At 43.2% G+C, this 23,659-nt stretch overlaps 1 long non-coding RNA gene across 1 annotated transcript; it reads right to left on the bottom strand.

The window, feature by feature from the left end:
- Positions 1–3,642: 3,642 nt before the first annotated feature.
- LOC148888141 (uncharacterized) lies at positions 3,643–8,880 on the bottom strand. Its single transcript, XR_016117241.1, has 2 exons — positions 7,392–8,880; positions 3,643–5,754 (listed from the first exon to the last, which is right to left on the bottom strand). It is a non-coding gene; the product is annotated as an uncharacterized LOC148888141 (long non-coding RNA).
- Between the last annotated feature and the right edge of the window lie 14,779 nt (positions 8,881–23,659).

The raw sequence follows: 23,659 nt of genomic DNA, 5'->3' as shown, positions 1-23,659 counted from the left end.
GTCACTGATTTCCTTCAGATGGCGCCGTTGACACAAAATGTATATATATATATATATATATATATATATATATACAGTAAAGTCTCGTTATATCGATATTCAAGGGAGTCCGAAAAAATATCGATATAACCGGGACTATCGATATATCCGACCCTGTTTGCATGTAATTTTCTCCGTGCGTGCATAGAAATAGTATCGATATAACCGGGACTATCGATATATCCGATATCGATATAACGAGACTTTACTGTATATATATATATATATATATATATATATATATATATATATATATATATAGAGAGAGAGAGAGAGAGAGAGAGAGAGAGAGAGAGAGAGAGAGAGAGAGAGAGAGAGAGAGAGAGAGAGAGAGAGAGAGAGAGAGAGAGAGAGAGAGAGAGAGAGAGAGAGCCTATATTGTGCCGGTCCCAAGCCCGGATAAATACAGAGGGTTGTGTCAGGAAGGGCATCCGACGTAAAAAAATTTGCCAAAACAAATATGCGAATCAAACCTACGAATCCCATACCGGATCGGTCGAGGCCCGGGTTAACAACGGCCGCCATTGGTACTGTTGACCTTCAGGGTGCCAGTGGAAAATTGACTACTGTTGGTCGAAGAAGGAGAGGAGGGAGGTGTGCCCGGAGGAAAAGAGATGGAACGCCAAGAGTATCGACTTAGGAACTTTGAATGTCGGAACAATGACAGGTAAAGGTCGGGAGCTGGTTGACATGATGCAGAGAAGGAAGGTAGACATACTGCGTGTCCAGTAGACCAGGTGGAAAGGGAGCAAGGCTAGAAGCTTAGGGTCAGGGTTTAAGTTGTTCTATCATGGTGAAGACAGAAAGAGAAATGGAGTTGGGGTTATCTTAAAAGAGAAGTTTATTCGGAATGTCTTAGAAGTAAGAAGAGTATCACATAGAATGATGAGTCTGAAACTAGAAATTGAAGGCGTGATGTTCAACGTTGTTTGTGGGTATGCCCCACAAGTAGGATGTGAGTTGGCGGAGAAGGAGGAATTTTGGTTGGACTTTGATGAAGTCATACAGAACATCCCGAGAAGTGAGAGGGTTGTTATTGGTGGAGACTTCAATGTTGTTGTATCGAGTGGAAGAAAGGTAGAGAAGGAGACTTGGTGGTGGAATGGGGAGGTGCAGGAGAGTATACAGAGAAAGAGTTTAGCAAAGAAGAAGTGAGACACTGAGAGGACGGACGAGAGTAGACAGCAGTACAAGGAGATGCAGCGCACGGTTAAAGTAAAGGTGGCAAAGGCCAAACAAGAGGCCTATGATGACTTGTATGCTCGACTGGACAGCAAGGAAGGCAAGACTGATCTTTACAGGCTGGCGAGACAGAGAGACAAAGATGGTAAGGACCTGCAGCAGGTTCGGGTGATTAAGGATAGAGATGGAAATGTATTAACAGGTGCCAGTTGTGTGATGGCAAGGTGAAAGAGTACTTTGAACAATTGATGAATGAGGAAAATGAGAAGGAGCAAAGAGTAGAAGACGTGACTGTTGTGGACCAAGACGTAGCAAGCATCAGCAAGGATGAAGTGAGGAGGGCGCTGAAGAGGATGAAGGTGAGCAAGGCACTCGGGTCTGATGATTTACCAATCGAGGTATGGAAGTGTCTTGGAGAGGTGGCGGTGGTGTTCCTGACTGGGTTATTCAACAAGATCTTAGATGGTGAACAGATCAGAATCAGAATCAGAATCAGAATCATCTTTATTGCCAAGTATGTAGAACACACAAGGAATTTGTTTCCGGTAGAACACGCTGCACTAGTATCGTTGTCAAAAAAAAACTGCTAAGTGGCACTATACAGTTCCATTTTGGCTACTGTTGAAAGAGTTCAAAGAGTTAATGGCTTGGGGGAAGAAGCTGTTTAAATGTCTGCTGGATTTGGTGCGCATGGATCGGTAGCGCCTGCCTGAGGGGAGTAGCTGGAAAAGGTGGTGGGCAGGGTGCCTGAAGAATGGAGACGAAGTGTACTCGTGTCCATTTTTAAGAACAAAGGAGATGTGCAGATGTTGCGCTCTCCACTATAGTAAGGGAGATACGGTGTTGTGGGATCCAGGAAAAAACCACAAGACAAGCAATGTGATACGTCTTGACTCAACAGTGGTTTACTTCGAATGCCCCGATCTAATGCAAACGTACGCGCACAACAATTTCCGGTCCAACGATCTAAATCGGTCCGACACGAAACACGAACCGAAGCAGGCGTTCCATGTTTAAATAAACATTTTCGATATATATCATTTGTAAACCAATAGAACTACGCGAATGTAACCAAAATAGGAAATACGATAATTTACAACCTGTCACATACTCCCCCTCAAAATAGATGTTGTCCCCAACATATGTACTAGTAAATACATAAATACGCTGGACGACGTGCCCAAAACAATGACGCACAGTATTATGAACTGCATCCAAATATGAACTATAATAATGAACAGTTTACAGACTGGAACTCTTTTCATACATTCTGTTTACATTATAACAATCAACAATTCACAGACTGGAACTCTTTTCATACATTCCGTTTTACTTATACAGGGCTCATCGGGGTCTTCTTGTTTCCATCTCACTGTTCTATTAAACCGAAGTGTCGATTAACCATTTCTGTAGTATTTCGTGGCATGATAGGGGTGTGCGCCATACATCCAAGGCATTGTCTGTTCACCATGATATGGTACTGTCCCTACATTGTAACAAGATGGCGAACCAAGGCGATCATACGTGAATACCTTGGGTCTCCTGTGTTCTCGTCGTGGCCGTTGATTTCCCCCAATATCAGGATTACTGGGGGTTGGCTGGGGAAAAGGGGGACACACCGTCACAGGTGAATCATTTTCCGGACCAATGTTGCCCTCCTGAGGTTGGTCAACTTCCGCAGCTCCCGGCTCTGTCCCCGGCAGTCCATTCCCCAGTTGATTGTCATCATGGTGGGTTGTCTCCACGAAGCTCACGTCCCGCGGTTCTGGTGAGTCTGGTCGCGTGCTCTGGCGATGCAACACTGGATAATACTCATCCTCCTCATCATCCTCTTCCGGATCCATTTCCGGCATCTTGTTCGGTCGTTGCCGAGTGGACTTTTCCTTGGACTGGGACTGTAGTAAAGTCTCTAATGGCAAATGATCACATGGCAGCAAGAGATTGCGGTGGAGTATCATAGATCTGCCCTTCCCCCTCTCAGGTTTCAGCTCATAAACTGGAATGTCTTGGCTGACTTGACGAACCACTGTATGAACAACATCCTCCCAGTGGTTTCTCAGTTTGCCTGAACCTCCACGTGGGGTTAAGTTTCGAACCAGAACACGATCACCGGGCAACAGGGTAGAATACTTTAGTTTACTGTCATATAGTCTCTTACTCCTGGCAGCAGCTTTGTTGTTATTTTCTTGCGTGATCGCATACGCTTCCTCCATGCCCTGTTTCCACTTCTTCACATAGTCCTTCTGGTTGGTTTCACCCTGGTTAGAGTCTGGATTCAAACTAAACAACATATCAACTGGCAAACGTGGTGAACGTCCATAAAGTAAGTAAAAAGGTGAGAACCCTGTCACCTCACTTTTGGTACAGTTGTAAGCATAAACGAGTTTGTTTAGTGAGTCTTTCCAGTTACTCTTTTGTTTCTCTGTCAGTGTCTTTAACATCTGGATCAGTGTTCGATTAAATCGTTCAACCTGTCCATTTCCCTGTGGATGGTAGGGGGTTGTCCTTGAACCCGCAACCCCACAATATTCCTTCAGTTGAGCAAAAAGTTGATTTTCAAATTCACCACCCTGATCATGGTGAATTCGAAGGGGGAACCCAAACTTTAAAGCATAGTCATTAAAGATTTTGTTTGCCGCTGTTTTGCCAGATTTGGACGTCGTAGCATAAACTTGAGCGAAACGTGTAAAATGGTCTACTAGCACAAGCACGTATTCATAACCACCCTTACATTTGTCGAGATGCAAAAAGTCAACGGAGACAAGTTCAAAAGGCTGAGTAGTCACAATATTAGTGAGAGGGGCTCTGGTCTCACGGTTGGGCTTTTTGTGTTTTAGGCACACACACTCTCTCAGTACATAGTCCTCTATTTCTTTTTGCATAAAGGGCCAGTAAAAACGATCCCTTACAAGGGAAAGAGTCCTTTCTACACCATGGTGGCCCATTTCATCATGCAGCTCTTTTAACACTGTCACCTTGTGTTTTTCAGGAAGCAGTAGTTGGGTTCTGTTTGCCGTTTTTCTGTACAAAACACCTCTGTCATTAAAGTGTAGCTTGTCCCATTCCCTCACAAGACAAACAACTTGAGGACAATGCTTTCTTAGTTCAGTACCTAGCGGTTTCGTCTCCGCCAGTTTGTATCTAATAATATGTCCTATAATGGGGTCAGTCTCTTGATCTAGCTTGATCTGTCCAACAGTCAATGGGGCTATCGGTGTGTTTAGTGACACCTCGGCACACGTAGCTGAGATTCCCATAGACCAAGCTGCACTAGACTCGTTCTGTTGGTCAACCGCTTGTACGGCAGCACTCACAGCATCATATGACATTTCTTTTGTACATCCTTCCATATATGTTACCATATCAAGGGGCATCCTAGATAAACTGTCTGCATCAACATTTTCCTTACCGGGACGATATTTAACAGTAAAATTAAAATCAGAAAGTTCTGCGACCCACCTGCACCCAGTTGCATTTAACTTAGCAGTCGACAGTACATAAGTGAGTGGATTATTGTCACTATACACAGTGAAGAATGGTGCATAGTACAAATAATCACGAAACTTGTCTGTGATCGCCCACTTAAGCGCCAAAAATTCCAACTTGCCCGAGTGTAAGTTATAATTCTTCTCAGCTGCAGTTAATGTCCGAGAGCCATAGGCTATCACGCGAAGTTTGCCATTTTGTCTTTGGTACAACACAGCGCCTAAACCCCGGTTAGAGGCATCTGTATGCAAAATGAAAGGATGCGCGAAGTCAGGAAAACCTAAAACTGGTGGTTGAACTAAACAGTCTATTAGCTGCTCTAACACTGACTGATGCTCATCACTCCACTCAATACGTGTGTTGGAAGACACACTGTTATGTCTCACTTTCCATTTTTGTCTTTGATGCTGCTGAGTCTCAACATTCAGAGGGGCTTTAAGCAAAGCATACAAGGGACTAGCGATACAAGAGAAATCTTTGATGTATTGCCTATAATAGCTTAATAGTCCCAAAATGGCTCGAAGCTCACCGACAGTGCCTGGCTGCTTGTTTTTCAGGGCACGCACTGCTGCTGTATCTGCCGGGTCCATTCGGCTCCCCTCAGCAGAGACAATCCTGCCGAGGTATCTCACTTCCGGCTTGAAGAGGTCACACTTTCGGGCTTTGAGTTTTATTCCATTTTCCCTGAGACGTCGCAACACTCGTCTGACGTCCTCAACGTGGTTGTCAAATGTCCCGCTGAAAACAAGAATGTCATCAAGATAGGGGACACATATTTCGTCCCGTAACCCCTCCAGACATTGTTCCATACACCGCTGGAACGCTGCTGGTGCATTCATGAGTCCAAACGGAATTCGAATCCATTCATAAAGGCCCCAAGGGGTCACGAAGGCAGTCAGGTGTCGGCTCCCTTTGGACATGAACCCCTGGTGGTATGCTTTGCCTTGGTCCAGCAGCGAGAAGATGGTGTTACCCCCAAGGCTATCCACCACGTCCTGTACCCGTGGGATGGGGTGCCGGTCAGGGTGTGTTTTCCGGTTCAGCTCTCTGTAATCAATACATAAGCGCAGTGTACCATCTTTTTTCCTGACACAGACGACAGGGGATGAGTAGGAGGAAGTGGACTTTTCCACCCTGCGCTATCAAGTCCTGTAAATAATCTTTCACCTCTCTGTACATTGGCTTTGGGACAGACATATATGTCTTTGAAACGGGCTCAGTGTCTTTCAACAAAATGTCCATTTGTAGGTTTTCCACACACCCTATGTCGGCGTCCGATTTTGAAAATGATGCCGATTCCTCTCTCAACATCTGCTGAACGGTCTTTCTTTTATCTTCGTCCAAATGAGAAAGGTCAATTGGGGGGTCCCACTGCTCACTGAGAGCGATGGTGGTATTCTGGACATGGACCTCATTGACAACCGCTGAAGGAAGGTCCCTTTTAAATATGTTAGCTGGGTAGACAGACCCTACTGACTGCACTGTACCAATAATAGTCTTTACTGGAAACCTAATATCATGATTAGTAGGGTTCTGGACACTAACAACTATCCTAGGGATGGAACCTGCCTTTACTGAGACCAACGAGTCACAAAGCTCGAGGCCATCTGGCCACTGTGGGTTTTCACTTGGCTCAAAAACCAATGTAACATCTTCCTTAAAGGGCTTAGCCTGTACTTTGCATGGAATAATAAGTGAGCTATGCCTGGCTATAGTGAATCTCTCATTTGTTGTTTTTACACGGTACTCATGTGCTTGTCCCAGACTAACTGCTTTTATGAAAGTGGCAGCTTTATTGCGCTTAAGGTGGGGAAAAGCTAGTCTAACCGATTTCAAGAGCTTTTCTGTATCCCCTGTTTGTGACTCATTAGAGAGGCTATCTAACACAAGACGCTCAATGACATTAAACCCTATGACAGGACACTGTTGCTGGTCACCTTTTAGTACTAATACTGGTACAAGTAGCCCTGGATCATTAGCACCAAGTTTAAATGGTATCTCAAGCCATCCTACATAAGGCATATCCGTTCCATTAGCTGCCACAATATTGAGAGTGTTATCAGGGTCAATAAGCTCATTCACATTTTTCAATGACACGTCAGGTAAGTTCGTTTGTTTCCATAACTCATCTACAGCACACACCTGGGACCCCGAGTCCCAGAGTGCTTCAACCCTTTTGTTACCCAAAAAGCACCGAATAAGACATTTCTTCCCCACTAACTCCCTGACCGAAGGTAATTTGCCACACTGTTTCTTATCTGTACGCTCGACAAATGACTGCTTATATCTCTTCTGAACGGGGCCACATGTGTGGGGCTTACATTCCATTTTCATAGCACCACTGTAACGCTGGGACCTATCTGTCTCTGTGGTCACACCATGTCCCACTGGGGTAACCCTTTCTAGTTTAAAGCATGGTTCCTAGCTGAGTTCTGTGCTTTGCAGCCTGCTCTGAAATGTTCACTACTTCCACATTTAAAACAGTGCTGACAATATTCTTCACCTGTCTGAATACAAGAATAACACCTGGGCTGAGGGCGACGGGGCATGTAGTACTGCTGAGGGGCGAACCGCTGCTGGAACTGTGCTGCCCCCCTCATCGACCTGGGGCCTGGTGCTGGGTGGTACTGCTGAAGAGCTGATGGGGAGTGCTGGTTGTAGTAGTGCCTGGCTGGTTGATCTACCTGATATTGTGAAGGTGGAGTGAAGGCGACCTGTTCAGGGTAGTGGTCAGGCAGGCGTTCAGGTCCTCCGCTGGTGGGCTGAGAAGTGGCTGTTGGTTTCTGAATAGTCTCTTTGATCTGGGACACTTCTGCACGCAGCTCTTTTAACAGCATCATCTCTGACCTCATCTCTTTGATCTCTGAAAGGAGTTCATTCGGCACAGTAAAAGTATTCTGCTTTAAGACTGTCTTCTTCCCAATCGGGACTGGTGTGTCATCTAACTGGACAGTGTTCAGCGTTGTCACCCGTGCAGCAGCATTTTTCTTTTTTTCCTGTCGCTCTTTTTCATTTGCACATGCCATGTTTAATTTTTCTAACAGTACTTCATCTGATGTGGTGGTTAGCAGGAGGAAAGGTTGCATGTCACTCTTTACATTGTCACTCTGTAACCCCGTCAGAACTGTGTGCAGGAATAAACTCTGGACCAACGTGGGATCATACTTCACCCCTGATTCAGCCTCTTGAGATGCAGAAAGAATCCTTTGACGAAGATCCATCGCACGCAGTAGAAATTTCTGTGGGGACTCTTTATTAGTCTGCACTTCCGATGAGAGCTGCTTGTACAATTCAGTGGCTCCTCTCTCTTGATAGTGAGATCGGAGAATCCTTCGTAAAGAAGGTAGGGTGAGATTTTCTTTCCCTTCGAGGTAGCTTCTCAACTGCAGACCTGGTGTTATGGCACGAACCACTGCATCAATGATCTCATCCCCCTGGTAGCCTTTACTGAGCCCACTTTCTATCTGTCTGACCAAATTAGGAAATGTGAGTTTATCTTTTTGTCCGAGTTCACCTATTTGTCCAGATATTTTGAAATCTTTGCGCCAGGGGGCAGTGTCTGGGGGCACTATGCTTCTCTTTCGCACTGCATCCCGACCTTTTTCACTTGGTTTGGCTATTCCTAGTTCAAAATCTTTTATACTTTCAATCAAGTCCTTTACACGTAGCAAATCTGACATTCCTTCATCTTCTAGCTCTAATTCAGCTCTTTCAATGTAGGTTGACACAATATTAATTAGTTGGCCTCGAGTCTTTCCTGTAAGTTGCTCTCTTTCCAGTCCAGATATTTGGATTTCAGCACATAACTCTGACAACTGTTGAAAATTCAGTCCAAATAACTTGCCTTTGATGTCCAACTGTAATTCCTCTAACGCCATTTTCGAGAGGGTAGACGCAGTTCAGCTGGCCGGATTCACTTCAAAGTCTTCCAGTGCCCTCTAGTGGTGGCTGTACGCACAGAGATGCAACTAGAGCACATGTAGAAACAAACCAGTAAACGGCGACGCCACTCCGACTGGGTTGATTGGGGATATTCGGCGCGAGCTTCTACCCACGGCGAGTAGACAACACTCGAACGCAAATATCCCAGCGGTGCCTCCAAAATGTTGCGCTCTCCACTATAGTAAGGGAGATACGGTGTTGTGGGATCCAGGAAAAAACCACAAGACAAGCAATGTGATACGCCTTGACTCAACAGTGGTTTACTTCGAATGCCCCGATCTAATGCAAACGTACGCGCACAACAATTTCCGGTCCAACGATCTAAATCGGTCCGACACGAAACACGAACCGAAGCAGGCGTTCCATGTTTAAATAAACATTTTCGATATATATCATTTGTAAACCAATAGAACTACGCGAATGTAACCAAAATAGGAAATACGATAATTTACAACCTGTCACACAGAGTTGTACTAACTACAGAGGAATAAAGTTGATGAGCCATACAATGAAACTCTGGGAAAGAGTAGTTGAAGCTAGACTAAGAGCAGACGTGAACATTTGTGAGCAGCAGTATGGCTTCATGCCAAAAAAGAGTACGACAGATGCAATGTTTGCTTTAAGAAAGTACAGAGAAGGTCAGAATTGCATTGTGTCTTTGTAGATCTGGAGAAAGCGTACGACAGGGTGCCCAGAGAAGATCTGTGGTATTGCATGAGGAAGTCTGGAGTGACGGAAAATTATGTCAGAGCAGTGCAAGACATGTATCATGACTGCAAGACAGTTGTGCTGTCGGTGTGACTGAGGAATTCAAGGTGGAGGTGGGACTCCACCAGGGGTCAGCTCTGAGCCCCTTTTTGTTTGCTATGGTGATGGACAGGCTGACAGATGATGTTCGACAAGAATCTCCTTGGGCCATGATGTTTGCAGATGACATTGTGATCTGTAGCGAGAACAGGGAACAGGTGGCGGAGAAACTAGAGATGTGGAGATATGCCCTGGAAAAGAGAGGAATGAAGATCAGTCGCCGCAAGACGGAATATATGCGTGTGAATGAGAGGGATCCAAGTGCAAGAGTGATGCTACAGGGAGAAGAAGGTGGAGGATTTTAAGTACTTGGGGTCAACTGTCCAGACAAATGGAGAGTGTGGAAAAGAGGTGAAGAAGCGTGTCCAGGCAGGCTGGAGCGGCTGCAGAAAAGTGTCAGGTGTGATGTGTGATAGAAGGGTTTCAGCTAGGATGAAAGGAAAAGTGTATAAAACAGTGGTGAGACCAGCCATGATGTTTGGACTGGAGACAGTGCCACTGAAGAAAAGACAGGAAGCAGAGCTGGAGGTAGCAGAGTTGAAGATGTTGAGGTTTTCTTTGGGAGGCTTTGGAGAAAAGTCAGAGAGGCCAGACTGAGATTGTTTGGACATGTTCAGAGGAGAGAGAGTGACTATATCGGGAGAAGGATGCTGAGCCTTGAACTGCCAGGCAGGAGACCGAGAGGAAGACCGAAGAGGAGGTTTATGGATGTGGTCAAAGAGGACATGAAGGTAGCTGGTGTGAGGGAAGAGGATGCACAAAACCGGGATAGATGGAGGACATTGATCCGCTGTGGCGACCCCTGAGGGGAAAAGCCGAAAGGAAAAGAAGAAGAATATATGTATATATAAACCAGTGGGTGTTTTTGTGTACTATTTTGGCTTCAGTGATTGACAGAGAGAGGCTGAAATACCAATTCCAGTGCACTTCCATCCCACGAAACATCTCATTTCAGGCGTCACTGAATAAAGAACTCGTCAGTGGTGGAGGTGAGACAGCGTCTGGTTGGAGGTTCAGAGGCATCGACTTGGCCAGCTCACCTCCTGTGGGCTCACAGGGCTGACTTGTCCCTGCTTTGCAGCTCAGGGTTTGAAACATAAACGCGGCCTGGACGCTGCGCGGAGGGAAAAATAAGACGGAAGCGGTAAAAGTGTAGCTCATGTTAAAAAAAAAAAGTCATACACAGACCTCTTCAGTTTTGAGTATTGCCGTGTTCTATATGCTGCACACACACACACACACACACACACACACACACACACACACACACACACACACACACACACACACACACACACACACACGCACACACACACACACAAACACACACACACGCACACACGCATACACACACACAGAGTTACTGTTATGATCGAAGGATTCAGGTAAAAACAATAAATCCTAAAATTGAAATAAAAAAATAAAAATGACAAAAGAGTTTGGAACATCCCCAACGGTCCACATATTGAGGAACGCACACATTTCTGCTATTGGAGAATAGCCCCCCCCCCTCCTCCTGAAGCTTCTGAAGCCCCCACCCCACAAGTTGAAATGTTTTTTCAGAATAACACACTGTGTTTTGGTTCATCATTTTTGACCGCTGCTCAAGGGCATAGCCGCCAAGTGATACGATGTGAGTCTAGACAAGAAGAAAAGCTCTCGGATGATTTTACAGCTACCTGCAATATTTCACCACCGAGTGTTGTGCAGTATTTTGAGCTTTGGGTCAGGCGGCAATCTTCGGACTTTCATTACCAGAGCTGCTGAATCAAAAGCTGTGAGTGTGTGAAAAGGATGTTTGATGGGACGATCTCTGCCAATTTGTGTCTGGTTCACAGAGTCTTCGTCACTCTGGGGGAAAAAAAAGATGGGGTTCTATGTTTGGTGAGGATGATTCATCATTTCATAACTTCTAGTCAGCATGACTTTTCTTTAAATTTTAACAGGTTTGTGCTGACTACTGCATGTAAATGAAGGCTGTACTTATATGAGGCCAAAAATGAAAATTTCATGTTTCAACATTTAATTTATCAAGTTTGCTTCTAGATTGGGGTATGCATTTATCGTGGAGTACACATATTTATTCATTGATTACATATACATATGCAATATACATATACAAATATTTCACCCTTAATTACAGGAGATGTGAGACAGTCTCTTTTCGTCAAGGAATGCTACAGCTTTGTGTTTGCTTTCAACATTTAGCCTGTAGCAGACGTGCACATTTCATCTTGACATCCCTGATCCACTGGTGAAAAGGACACTTTGATCCTCTCCTCTTTCATACAACAAAGAGGGTGGATAAGAGTGCTCCTCTTTTGGATTCAAGACGGCGCCATGAGAGTGTCTGCCTTTACAGCAGCTCCTGTATTTTATATTTCTACTTCTTCCTTTCCTCTTACTTTCATAACTTTGCTGCTGTGAAATGTAAATTTTTCCACTGTGAGAGTAATAAATGCTAATCCAATCCAATCTAATTTCATATTATGATACATACTGTATATCATTACGGTGAGGGAATGCAATTGACATCGCAATATGAATCTCTGACCAAATAGCCCAGCGCCTCAGAGCGATATGCCGTTTTTTTCGAACTCATGAAGCCGTCGCTTCCGCTAAAACACTGGCAGACATGGATGGATAACACAGTTTGTACGAGTTGGCTGTAAAAAACATTAAACTGATACACAGGCAGGTGGCCGTTCCATTATTGGCCCGCTACTGTGTCCACGGCCTTGGGCTGTATCATTACTTGGAGGTGAGTCTGTTGCCTGGTGACCTCCTATATAGACAGAAGTCGCCGGGATTTATAGTGACCCCCTGTTGCCCCACCAAGATTAATTGCTGATCTACAATCACTACTTGGATGACATCTGATGATATGAGATGAAGTTTTATTATTGGCCCAAAATCCAAAAGTGGTGAGCTTGACAACTAAACTGTAAGAATGACTGACAACTGGGTAATAATTCCAGAAAGGAATTTGAACCGAATATAAAACTAAAAAAGGAAATATCGAAGTGGCAGCAGGAAAAGAAAGCAGAACGCGGGCATGCCGAGGAGGCTCGGTTGATACTGAATCACAGCACCAGATGACAAGGACGTAGCGGTGCTTGCGCCTCAGACAGACAACCAAGCATCCCACACGTTCCGTGTACCTCCTCCACGGAAAAACAAGCTGCTGCGTTAAAGCAAAACATGTAAGCGTTGTCAATATGCTCATGTTTCTATCATGCAAAATGTTAGGAACACAAACATTCTTCCATCTTTTTCACCGCGCCGATTGAATTTAATTCCATGTATTGAATTTATCCCCACTTGAGCATTCACATGGTCCCAAAACACAACGAATGCTCTGGAGTTGTATTTTTAAGGCCATTTAAAATGATGATGTTTTGTTTTTTTGTTGGTATTTTTTCCATCAAAAACAGCTGTCAAATTTTCTGGCCATTCATGGTTGGTTGTTCTTTTGAAATATGATGATGTTCCTTGAAACAACATACTTGCCGGGAACAATCGTCGACACAGAGTTCCACTTGCAGCGATTTTTAAAATGTGGGTACTCTTATAGCATATAAAAATACGAAATATAATTTTTAGAGGTAAAACTAAAAATGGGACATTAAATTGCAAAAATGGTCTCATTTGGTTAGAAATGCAGATATGCTAAATTATTCAATAAATGCATCCTTGCGTGACTTGGCTTGATTTACATGTTGTAATCATTGTAATAATCGTGTATGTATGAAATGTATTGGATATGGGTATCAACCTCAATCAAGACGAGAAATGTTCCTTCACCAATTATGTAAATTTGCATTATCTATCCCTTCTGTCCCTAGACAATGTGGTTAATCACATGGCGTGACGCTCAGTATTTTTTTGACACTGCATTATTAATGAGGATATAAATATACACATCTCATTTCAGAGTCACACATGACAGTCTCTGAGATTATGCGTCGCTTTACAAGTCACAGTTTGCGGCTGATGGAAGACTGTGTGTTTCCATGAAAACAACGACTTTTAGATGACTATACTGTATGTGTGTGTGTGTGTGTGTGTGTGTGTGTGTGTGTGTGTGTGTGTGTGTGTGTGTGTGTGTGTGTGTGTGTGTGTGTGTGTGTGTGTGCGTGTGTGTGTGTGTGTGTGTGTGTGTGTGTGTGTGTGTGTGTGTGTGTGTGTGTGTGTGTGTGTGTGTGTGTGTGTGTGTGTGTGCGTGCGTGTGTGTGTGTGTGTGTGTATGTATCAAGTCTCGTGCTGAATCAAAAATCATGTTGTGGCCTGACTGACTTTGTAAAGAAGAGCACGAAGTAGAGCAACATGCATACAAACGCACATTGCTTTTTCTCTGCCCTCAGTCCTTTGTAGTCAAAAAAACTTGGATGAGTATCTCTAAAACTGGCAGCAGAGATGAAGACAGATGAAGAATTATGCATCTATAATTACAACTTGATTCAATATACCCACAATTGCACCACTAATCCCCAGATGAGCCCGAATGGTTTGCTCAGTAATATTGCATAACAATCTCTGAAGTAAGGCCGAGTTGAGTTGAATCATGGCCCACACTCGCAATGTAGTCATCCAGCGGTAAGATTTTGTGGGTACGAGGGTGTTGGTGTAAAATACAAACATGGGTGGATGAACATTCAAAGAAGTAAAAAATGGTAGAGGGAAAAATGGGTTGGTGTGGCTCAGCATATTTTGGAGGACACAAATAAAGGCTAATCTAATCAAATCTAATCAAAAATCCTGACTGCACCTTTCAGGAATAACTGTGAGACAATGTGCAAAGTATCAGGCGGACAGTGGTTCAAGTGAGTACAGAGCTGTAGCTACAATGATTATAACGGGATGTTGTTCCACAGGGTTGTGCAAAATTGCAAAGAGGCACTATATAGTTACATTTGGGTTTAGAGCGTTAATGGCTGGTGGGAAGAAGCTGTTTAAATGTCTGCTGGATTTGGTGCGCATGGATCGGTAATGCCTCTTGAGGTGAGTAGCTGGACAAGGTGGTAGGCAGGGTGCGAAGGCTCCAGTAGGATTTTTCCGCGCCCTTCTCTTGATTTTGCAGTGTGCAAGTCCTCAAGAGTGGGTAGGTTGCAATTATTTTTTCCGCCGGACTAACTGTCCGTTGAAGTCAGATTTTGCCATTTTTGCCATTTTATTGAACAACAAAAGGTCTCGCAACTATTGTCAGCAGCCACGACTCAATTTCCTCCTGTAGAATTAGTGTGTAACCCAAGCCTCTACTGTAATATAACTGTATCAAGTGGTGTCCCTTATATTTGGAAAACTTCTATATAGTTGTATATAGGATATTTGGAAAATGTTTTTCATTCATTGAAGGTATGTCTTATAGTCCAGTGCGCCTTGTATATGGAAGATGTTTGGAAATACACCATTCATTGGGGGTGCGCCTTATAATGCGGTGCACTTTATATACTGGAAAATATGGTAGTTGGAGTTTGTTTCTGTATGAACAGTACAACAGGCCCATTCCTTCAGTTTGCCATTTTGTCATATCTTAACTGTCGTTATGAGCTTTTTTTGTTGGAAGTGCAGCAGGTGTTGAATTTGTTTACACTAATGTGGGTTCCTCCAAAACTGGATGCCTTTGATCCTGAAATGACAGCAGGCAACTAGCAAGGCCGCCTCCTCCTTCATACTCGCATGCCAGTTAACATCCCTTCAGGCCATGATAGCAGCAGGATGAGCAAGAAGCCCGGGTGTCCTTCTGCCTCCTTTCACGATTCCTTAGGGTTTGGTTGCTCTTGTGTGACCAGATGGGATGAAAATGCCTGTGGTGGTTTCTGGGCTCCTATTCTTTGTTGAATGTTGCAATCATTTTTTTCATGGCATTCATGGGATTTTAGACATTTTTTGGACGTGGATTGTTTTATGTCTTTATTTTTCTTTATTTTCCTTTTTTGAGATCATTATACCCAATAATTCATAATAGATCAGCCAGTTTTTTTGTTTACTTTTCTTTCATGAAAGCTATTTATTTAATTGCTTTTAAATGAACTGTTATTCTTTTGGAAAAATCACATCACACGCTTGTGGGGCTCCAAAAACAAGAAATACAATATTTTCCGGTGTATAAGGTGCACCCAAAAGCTTTAATTTTCTTGAAAAGATGACCCTGTGCCTTGTACGCCGGTGCGCCTAATATGCGAAGTAATATTGAGCCACAACAGGTCTCACAACTACTATCAGCAGCCACTGACTCCATTTCTACCCTCTCCGGTAGCGCCTTATCATGTGGTGTGCCTTATATTCGGAAAACTTGTATATATTTGGATATACAATATTTTGAATACTTTTTTCATTCATTGAAGAGGCGCCTTATAGTCAGGTGCACCTCATATATGGAAAATGTTTGAAAATACACCATTTTTGGGAGTGTGCCTGATACTCCGGTGAACCACATACACCGGAAAATATGGTACTTTTCATGGTGTGAATGCTATTAAAATATTTCTGTATTCTTCTTTTCCTTTCGGCTTTTCCCTTCAAGGGATTGCCACAGCGAATCAGTGTCCTCCATCTTCAGAGGTTTTATTTGCATGTTTTTTTGGCCAAGCTTTTACTTCGGATTTCCTTCCTGACACAACCCTCTGTATTTATCCGGGCTTGGGACCGGCACAAGAAGACACTGGCCTGTGTCCCCTTGTGGCTACAGAACAAGCAACTCTATGAACTTAATAAAGATGAAGATGCTCAGGAAAAGGCTCCCAAACACAGAATGGTCATCAGCAAAGCAACATTCAAAAAAGCAAATAATAATAATAATAATAATAATAATAAATGCATTGATTACCATCCACTCACTACTCCTATCTGTATGGCCACGGAGTATTTTTCTGCTAAAGGTCCGGACGTCTTGCCAAACAGGCGGTTCCACCATCGCTGATGTTTGGCGTACTCACTCAGATCGACGACCTTCTCATAGATCTACTCTCCCAGATCTGTAGTATGACTACATATGTCCTTTGGTCTTCTGTAAGCCATGACTGAAGCTGCCTGCATCTACCCCGGTCAAGGATGATGTAGTGATGTCCAAATTATTTCTGTTACTGAACTAAATACTTCAAAAAGGTAGGGAGCCAGGAAGACATTGACATGATTACAAGAAAAAGCGGATCGAAAACGCATGTTATCAGTTTCATGTACTGCAAACAATGAATGATTATGAACAGTTCCAAAAATCCAATTGATGCTAATAAGTATGCCACACTAAACCCAAATTCTTTTACTTCTTCAATGCTCTTATTTTGTCTTCATCTAATCAAAACAAAACCACCACAAAAGTTTCCATCGGGTTAAGACTTGGAGATGCATGATTAATGACAAGAGCATTTGAAAGTGTTCAGACAGCTGAATTATTTCTCACTTTCAGAGTTGGACTGAGCTGAAGTGTGATAGCGCTGACACTGCCAGCCTGTCACCCTCATATTTTTCCACTTTGTCCAAATCTTCACTAAAGTTCATTTCTACCGCGAGAGTTTCTGGGTAAGTTTTGGGTTTATGATCGAGCGAGCGATCCGATTGTAGGTCGTCTCTATTGGGACTCGCTGCTTTAACAGACAACATAGCCCCGCCCCTCCTTGGAGACACACCGCAACATTTGGCTAATTAGATGCGAAAAATAGTCTGCCTCCATTCCGCAATAGAGGCACGACACGGATCATTTTCCGGGCGAACTTGAACGTAACAGATATTTCGATGGGTGGTCCATGCTTCCGCTGATGACGTCTCGTATCTTCCGCTCATCAGCGCAATCATTTCCTGCAGAAATTGCATTGAGGCCCTTGGTATTCAGTGGAGGATGTTGAGCAGATTGCACCGGCAGTGCCGTCTCATTTGCATGTTTCTGAGGGGCGATTAGCATAATTCAGGCGATCCCGTTGGAAAAGTAAAGGGAAGGCACACATGTCATAGTTTAACGTTAAGATCAATTCCATCCATCCATCCATACCTCCATTCATCCAATTTTTGCACAGAATATGTTCACGCGGGTCACAGGTGAGTCATAACCTTTCCGAGCTAATTTTGGGTGGGAGGCGGGATCCATGCTGAACTGCAGTTCACAGTTTCACTTCCTTTCACATTTCAGCAAAATTAATATGGCTTGACTCACCTAAAAAAAGCCTTTATTTTAGAATTTGGAGGGAATGGATGCAATCACTGAGGAAAAAAAATGCAAACTTCATACGGTCTTCGGTCCAATATGAAGCTCCAACCTCAGAACTGTGTACCATATTTTCTGATGTATAAGGCGGACACAAAAGCTTTCATTTTCTTCAAAAAATGACCCTGTGCCTTCTACGACGGTGCGCCTTATGTGTGAATAATATTGAGCCACATTGGACTCACAACTACTGTCAGCAGCCATATATATATATATATATATAGGTTTTCCAAATATAAGGTACAGCACATTATAAAGCACTACAGTAGAGGCAAGGGTTACGCACTACATCAATGGGGGTGGTGGTGAATGGAGTCGGTGGCTGCTGACATTGAAGAGGCAACTTATAGTCTGGTCCGCCTTATACATGGAAAAATGTTTGAAAATATACCATTCATTTGGGGTGCACCTTATACACCGGAAAATACGGTAATCTGCAAAATAGACCTGAAGTTTAAATGATCACGAGATAGAGATAAAATCCACAGAGCTCAACAACACTATTTTTTTACATCTGTAGTGCGCAAATTAAACCTCAAGGACAGTGGTTACGAGCGTGGACAGCTATTCACATTCTCTCATATATTAATTCATCTTCATGTCACCGTTGTGCATCAGCCCCAATGGAGCCTTCTCTGTGTGGCTAACCACTGCCAGTATTTTTTTACCATTCCTACAGATGAAAAAATACAATAAAATAAACCTTGATGTAGGTTATTATGGCTTTTGTCTGTAAAAAGCTCCGTTTCCACAAAAATGAACTGCTCAGTTCGGAAAAGTGATGTTAAATACACAGTATAATGGGTTGGGGAATAAAAGTCGTAATGAGAGTAACACAGTGGACATTTGATCAGACTCCATTAAATTCCAGACCATTTGACTTTTGGATGTGTCATGACTTTGAAATGCCTGATGTTCTTTGCCTCCAGAGCCAGTAAGGGTACGTGACACCTTTAAAACCGCACTCCATTGAGGGAATCTTGGATTCTATCATATTCAGTCACACATATATTAAACCATGACACATTTTGGCACGGTCTTGCTATATTTCTCACATTTATCAATGTTATCAATGAATGGGTAGAATGATACACTTGACATACGTTAATTTATGTTTTGTCTTCAGACTGCTCGGTATCTGTCGGACCGAGAGTCTAAGAATCCGGGCTGCGAGAGTATTTGACATCCCTGGAGTAAATGTGAATTGCTACGGCACATAAAAGGCTCCGAGTAGCTATTTCTTCTCATGCCGCACCTACTGACCCATTCAGAGTGTTTTGCTGTTTGATCTGCAGTTGTTCTGCACCATAGAACCCCGGCTTCATAAAAAGGTAGAGAAGTGTCTTCTATTTTCTGGCCCATCGGACAGATGGTCTCTTTCTTCTGTGAGGTATAATCTCCCAGCCAAGCTGAGATAAAAACAGTTTAATACTGCAAAATCCTGCGGCTTTATCCATGCTTTGGTCATACCGCACATATGGTTGGTTCAAGCATTTGAACAGCGTTTGACTGGGCGTCACATGACAATTCAATATTCCTACTGCAGCAATTTATATGAATGAAAAATGAATGCAATAATATTTGGCTCTTACATTGAGAAAATCCTCACGGAGATTACTTTAGAAGCAGAGCTTTTTCTTGCACAGGTCAAATAGTCATACACCGGTTTCATGCAGACCCCTGCCAAGGAGGCTCTGGGGGCCAAAGTGTGTCAGAATGAAATTACAGTCTCGTTATATCGATATTCAAGGGAGTCCGAAAAAATATCGATATATCCGACCCTGTTTGCATGTAATTTTCTCCGTGCGTGCATAGAAATAGTATCGATATAACCGGGACTATCGATATATCCGATATCGATATAACGAGACTTTACTGTAATTCATGTATCATTAAAAAAATGTTAGTACATTGTGTATGTCAGTTGACCTTCCATGGAGAACCAAAAGCACAATATGACATCAATCAATAAATAAAATCATTACATTATTGGAATGGATTGGATTAGCCTTTATTAGTCTAGCAGTGGAGGAATTTACATTTCACAGCAACAAAGTTATAACAGGAAGAGAAAAGGAAAAGAAGAAGTACAAAAACAAAATACACGAGCGGCTGGAAAGTCAGCCACTCGTACGGCGCCATCTTGAAGTCAAACAACAACAAAAAAACAAAATAGCAAAATAATATGACAACACAGAGACACAATCATTCAATCTTAAGCACTTTCTGCACCCTCTTTGTTGTATGAAGGAGTTCTAGATGATAAAGGAGAGCATCAAAGCGTCTTTTTCACCAGTAGATCAGGGACATCGTAAACATGACCATTATCAAATTGCATTTTATGAAATCACGGCCATTGTCTGCCTTCATTAACAATAACTTCCTAAGCATCGTAAATAGCTCAATCGCGTTTGTGGTGTGGATGGGGTCTCTCTCTCACTCTCACTCTCACTCTCACTCTCACTCTCACTCTCACTCTCTCTCTCTCTCTCTCTCTCTCTCTCTCTCTCTCTCTCTCTCTCTCTCTCTCTCTCTCTCTCTCTCCTCTCTCTCTCTCTCTCTCTCTCTCTCCTCGCTCTCAATCCCTCTCTCACTCTCTCTGTCGCTCTCTCTCTCTTTCTCTCTCTCTCTTTCTCTCTTTCTCTCTCTCTCACTCACTCTCTCTCTGTCTCTCTCTCTGTCTGTCTCTCTCTCTCTCTCTCTCTCTCTCTCTCTCTCTCTCTCTCTCTCTCTCTCTCTCTCTCTCTCTCTCTCTCTCTCTCTCTCTCTCTCTCTCTCACTCTCTCTCTAATTCACTCTCATTCACTCTCACTCACTCTCTGGCTCTCTCACACTCTCATTCACTCTCATTCACTCTCTGGCTCTCTCTCTCATTCTCTTTCTCTCTGTGATCCACACTCTAGCTCAGATTGACGGAAATATTCACTCCTCAAATAAATGGCACTTTTTTCCAATCACCAGGCTAAGAAGCCGCAAAGACACATTTATTGCTGTGATGCGGACACGGATTTCCCTATTCATTGCCCGGAGGGGCAAGGACATTACTTTTAATGTTGAATCATCACGGCATGACTTGTTCTATCCATCTTGGCTTTCAATACTGAGTGGCAATAAGATGTTGGACGCTGCTCTATCTTTGCCCCCCTACCCCCACCACATGTGAATGCGACACATTGTGTAAGGTTACTTCCAAGTATGATATAAAATTCAATAGCGACTGAATAGAAAATGGCACGACGGAAGCGCTTCTGGTGTTTATATATTGACCAGCCCACCCGCCACTTCATCCATCCCCAATTGGTACAAAAATCGGATTTTTTATGCTTTGTGACTTCAGTCGACAAAAGAGCCATTTTCAATGTAGATGGGCTAAAAATCTGATTTTGGTTGTCAGCTTGGAGAAGAAAAAAAAGACCTCGGACTCCACATTCATCGGCAGCGTCCTGCAAAAGCCGAATTTGAAGATCACATGACGTAGCTTCCGACGCCTCGCAAAAAAAAAGTCATGCGGCATTCGATTCCAAACAGAATTAATCGAACAGTAACATCATTGGTGTCACGGTATTAATGAGTCGCTGTGGGCAAAATCTCCCCCATCTGTTGGCATCCAAGCAACAGATGGACCTGACAGGGACTCAGACATGGTGGCCGTGGCAGGGAGGGGTTGAAGAGGGGGCCCTCTCCATAACACAGAAGGCCACAGAGGAGACACCAAGGCCCGACAACGAGGGGAAGAAATGTGTGACGGAAAAGACACATCGTGAGTGAAGTGCGGTGACATGAGACACGCCGATTCAGGCCGCAAAGGGCATGTTAAATGGTAACTTTTGAGCGTTAGGTTGTGCTCTTATCGTCATAACACATCCGCGTATGTGAACACATACTGCCACGCAAGGGTCCTCCTATTTGATGCACTCTGAAAAGCTGTAAAGGTTTTCAACGCAGCAAAGCTTTATCATCCATCAAATGTCCTTCGGTGTTTACAAATGGGTGTACAAAGAACTCTGCGGGTAAAACTACAGAAATACGGGGCGCTTTCACTCCACATTGTTCGAGCGTTGTCTGCCGCTACGTCTGGATGATTGAGCAGTTACCAACTGACTTTGCTCTTATCGGTGGCTGCTGGATATGCTCCATTTTGTTTAAAAGTACACATGGATGAATTTATTATTCGTGTTTGTGATGAAGATCAATTAAAATATTATTTGAAAAAGGAACACGAGCAAAAATTCAAACAAAAGTGGAAGCCAGCGTGTCCTGACGACCGCGTAAAATGCATTCAAATCTCATTTCCTGAGTTGGAAAACATAATTCATCAAATTAAACACGTAGCAGCTGGCAAATTATTCAGCAATTAAACCGTGTATCACAGATGACTGTGCAGCATAACAGTGACTGCATTCCGCTCCCGCTCAACTGCTCATCGCGATGGGATTGGGCGCATTTTAAAACTCAAAGCACCCTCAACTCCATCTGCAAACCCCTCGCCGTGTGACGTCACGCCCTCGAATCGGACGCAGCCTATTCCCAATCTCTATTTAACTAAGCTTGGCTGGTTTTTATTAGCGTTATCCATCATTTCTCTCTGGCAAAGTCAGGCACTTAATTAGATGCCATGCTGGCTCGGCAAGCGCATTCGGACATGCATACAATGGTAGAGAAAGAGAAAAAAGGCAGGGGGTGGGGAGAGGAAGCAGGAAAAACTGTATTTTCTGGTGTATGAAGCACACGGGAGTATAAGGCACACGCCCAATGAATGGTGCTTTTTCAATATTTTTCCATATATAAGGCGCACCGGAGTATAAGGCGTCCCCTGGGGTTATGCACGACTACTTATAAAGTGGGAAATGGACTTGGTGGCTGTTGACAGCAGCTGCCAGGGCTGTTGCGGCTCAATATTACTTCACATATAAGGTGCACCTGCGTAGAAGGCAGAGTGTCATCTTTTGAAGAAAATAAAGGCTTTTGGGTGCTTCACCAGAAAATAGGATACCCATTTTTATGTTAATTGATCTATTCCATTTGATTTTTCTTTCCGATTGGATTTATTTTGTGATACCCTCCTTTGATTTTCAGAGTGTCTGTGTAGCAATTCTTAATTTACGTATTTTCTGTGGCGGTCTTTGAACCCTTCTCGAGTTGAACGTGATAGACTGCGAAAAGCATTAATAAAGTATTGTATTTTCTGCACTATAAGGTCCACCGGATAATAAGGCACACATTCGATGAATGACATATTTTTAAACTTTTCCATATATAAGGCGCACCGGATTATAAGGTGAAACTTCAATAATTTCCATATTTTTAACCCTTTTCTATTTATAGCCGCACAGGGTTATGAAGTGCATGGTCAGCTTTTGAAAAATATTCATGGCTTTTAGGTACTTGTCATGCAGAAAATATTGTATGCACACAATTTAAGATGAAAACTTTAAACGGCAACATTTCTGACATTCATTTTCATTCAAAAGTCACTTTTCATGTGAAAGTCTAGCTTCAATGTGTTGAATTATGGCTCACGTGAAGAGGAGGCTATTTTTATTTCAGATTTTCTAAGCTATAAATACCTACGTTAATTCATCCGATACATTTGTGACAGTTGCCCACTTTTGTTACGCACATTCACGTTGAGAACCAACGTTTGCAAATTGATGTGACGAATGAAAAAAAGGGGGACTGTGACCTCAGAAGTACAAACGGCACCTTCAAGATGAACCAATTAGCATCTGAAATTGAAACACGCACTTGCATATTCATCCACTGTTTCTGTAGCAGGCGGTGTCGACCCGGAGGAGACAATCTAATCTTCTGTTCCGGTTGCGGCCAATCGCGACGTGTACTCGATTCACTGCTGTATTGTCATTTCATTTTGTCTTTTTTCTAGAAACGTGACTTGCTCCCACTGAGCATATTAAAATGTCAAATGAAGAGACCTGCCTTCACTTTACAGTGCAAACTTCTTTCCTTCTCTTTTCAGCGGTCACTTTTGTATCTTGTAATCAG

Source organism: Hippocampus bargibanti, linkage group LG14 (assembly GCF_051943395.1).
Source record: "Hippocampus bargibanti isolate YZ-2025 linkage group LG14, ASM5194339v1, whole genome shotgun sequence".
NCBI classification, from domain to species: domain Eukaryota; kingdom Metazoa; phylum Chordata; class Actinopteri; order Syngnathiformes; family Syngnathidae; genus Hippocampus; species Hippocampus bargibanti.
The sequence above is the reverse complement of the archived record's forward strand: the minus strand, read 5'-3'. Positions and strand labels throughout refer to the sequence as shown.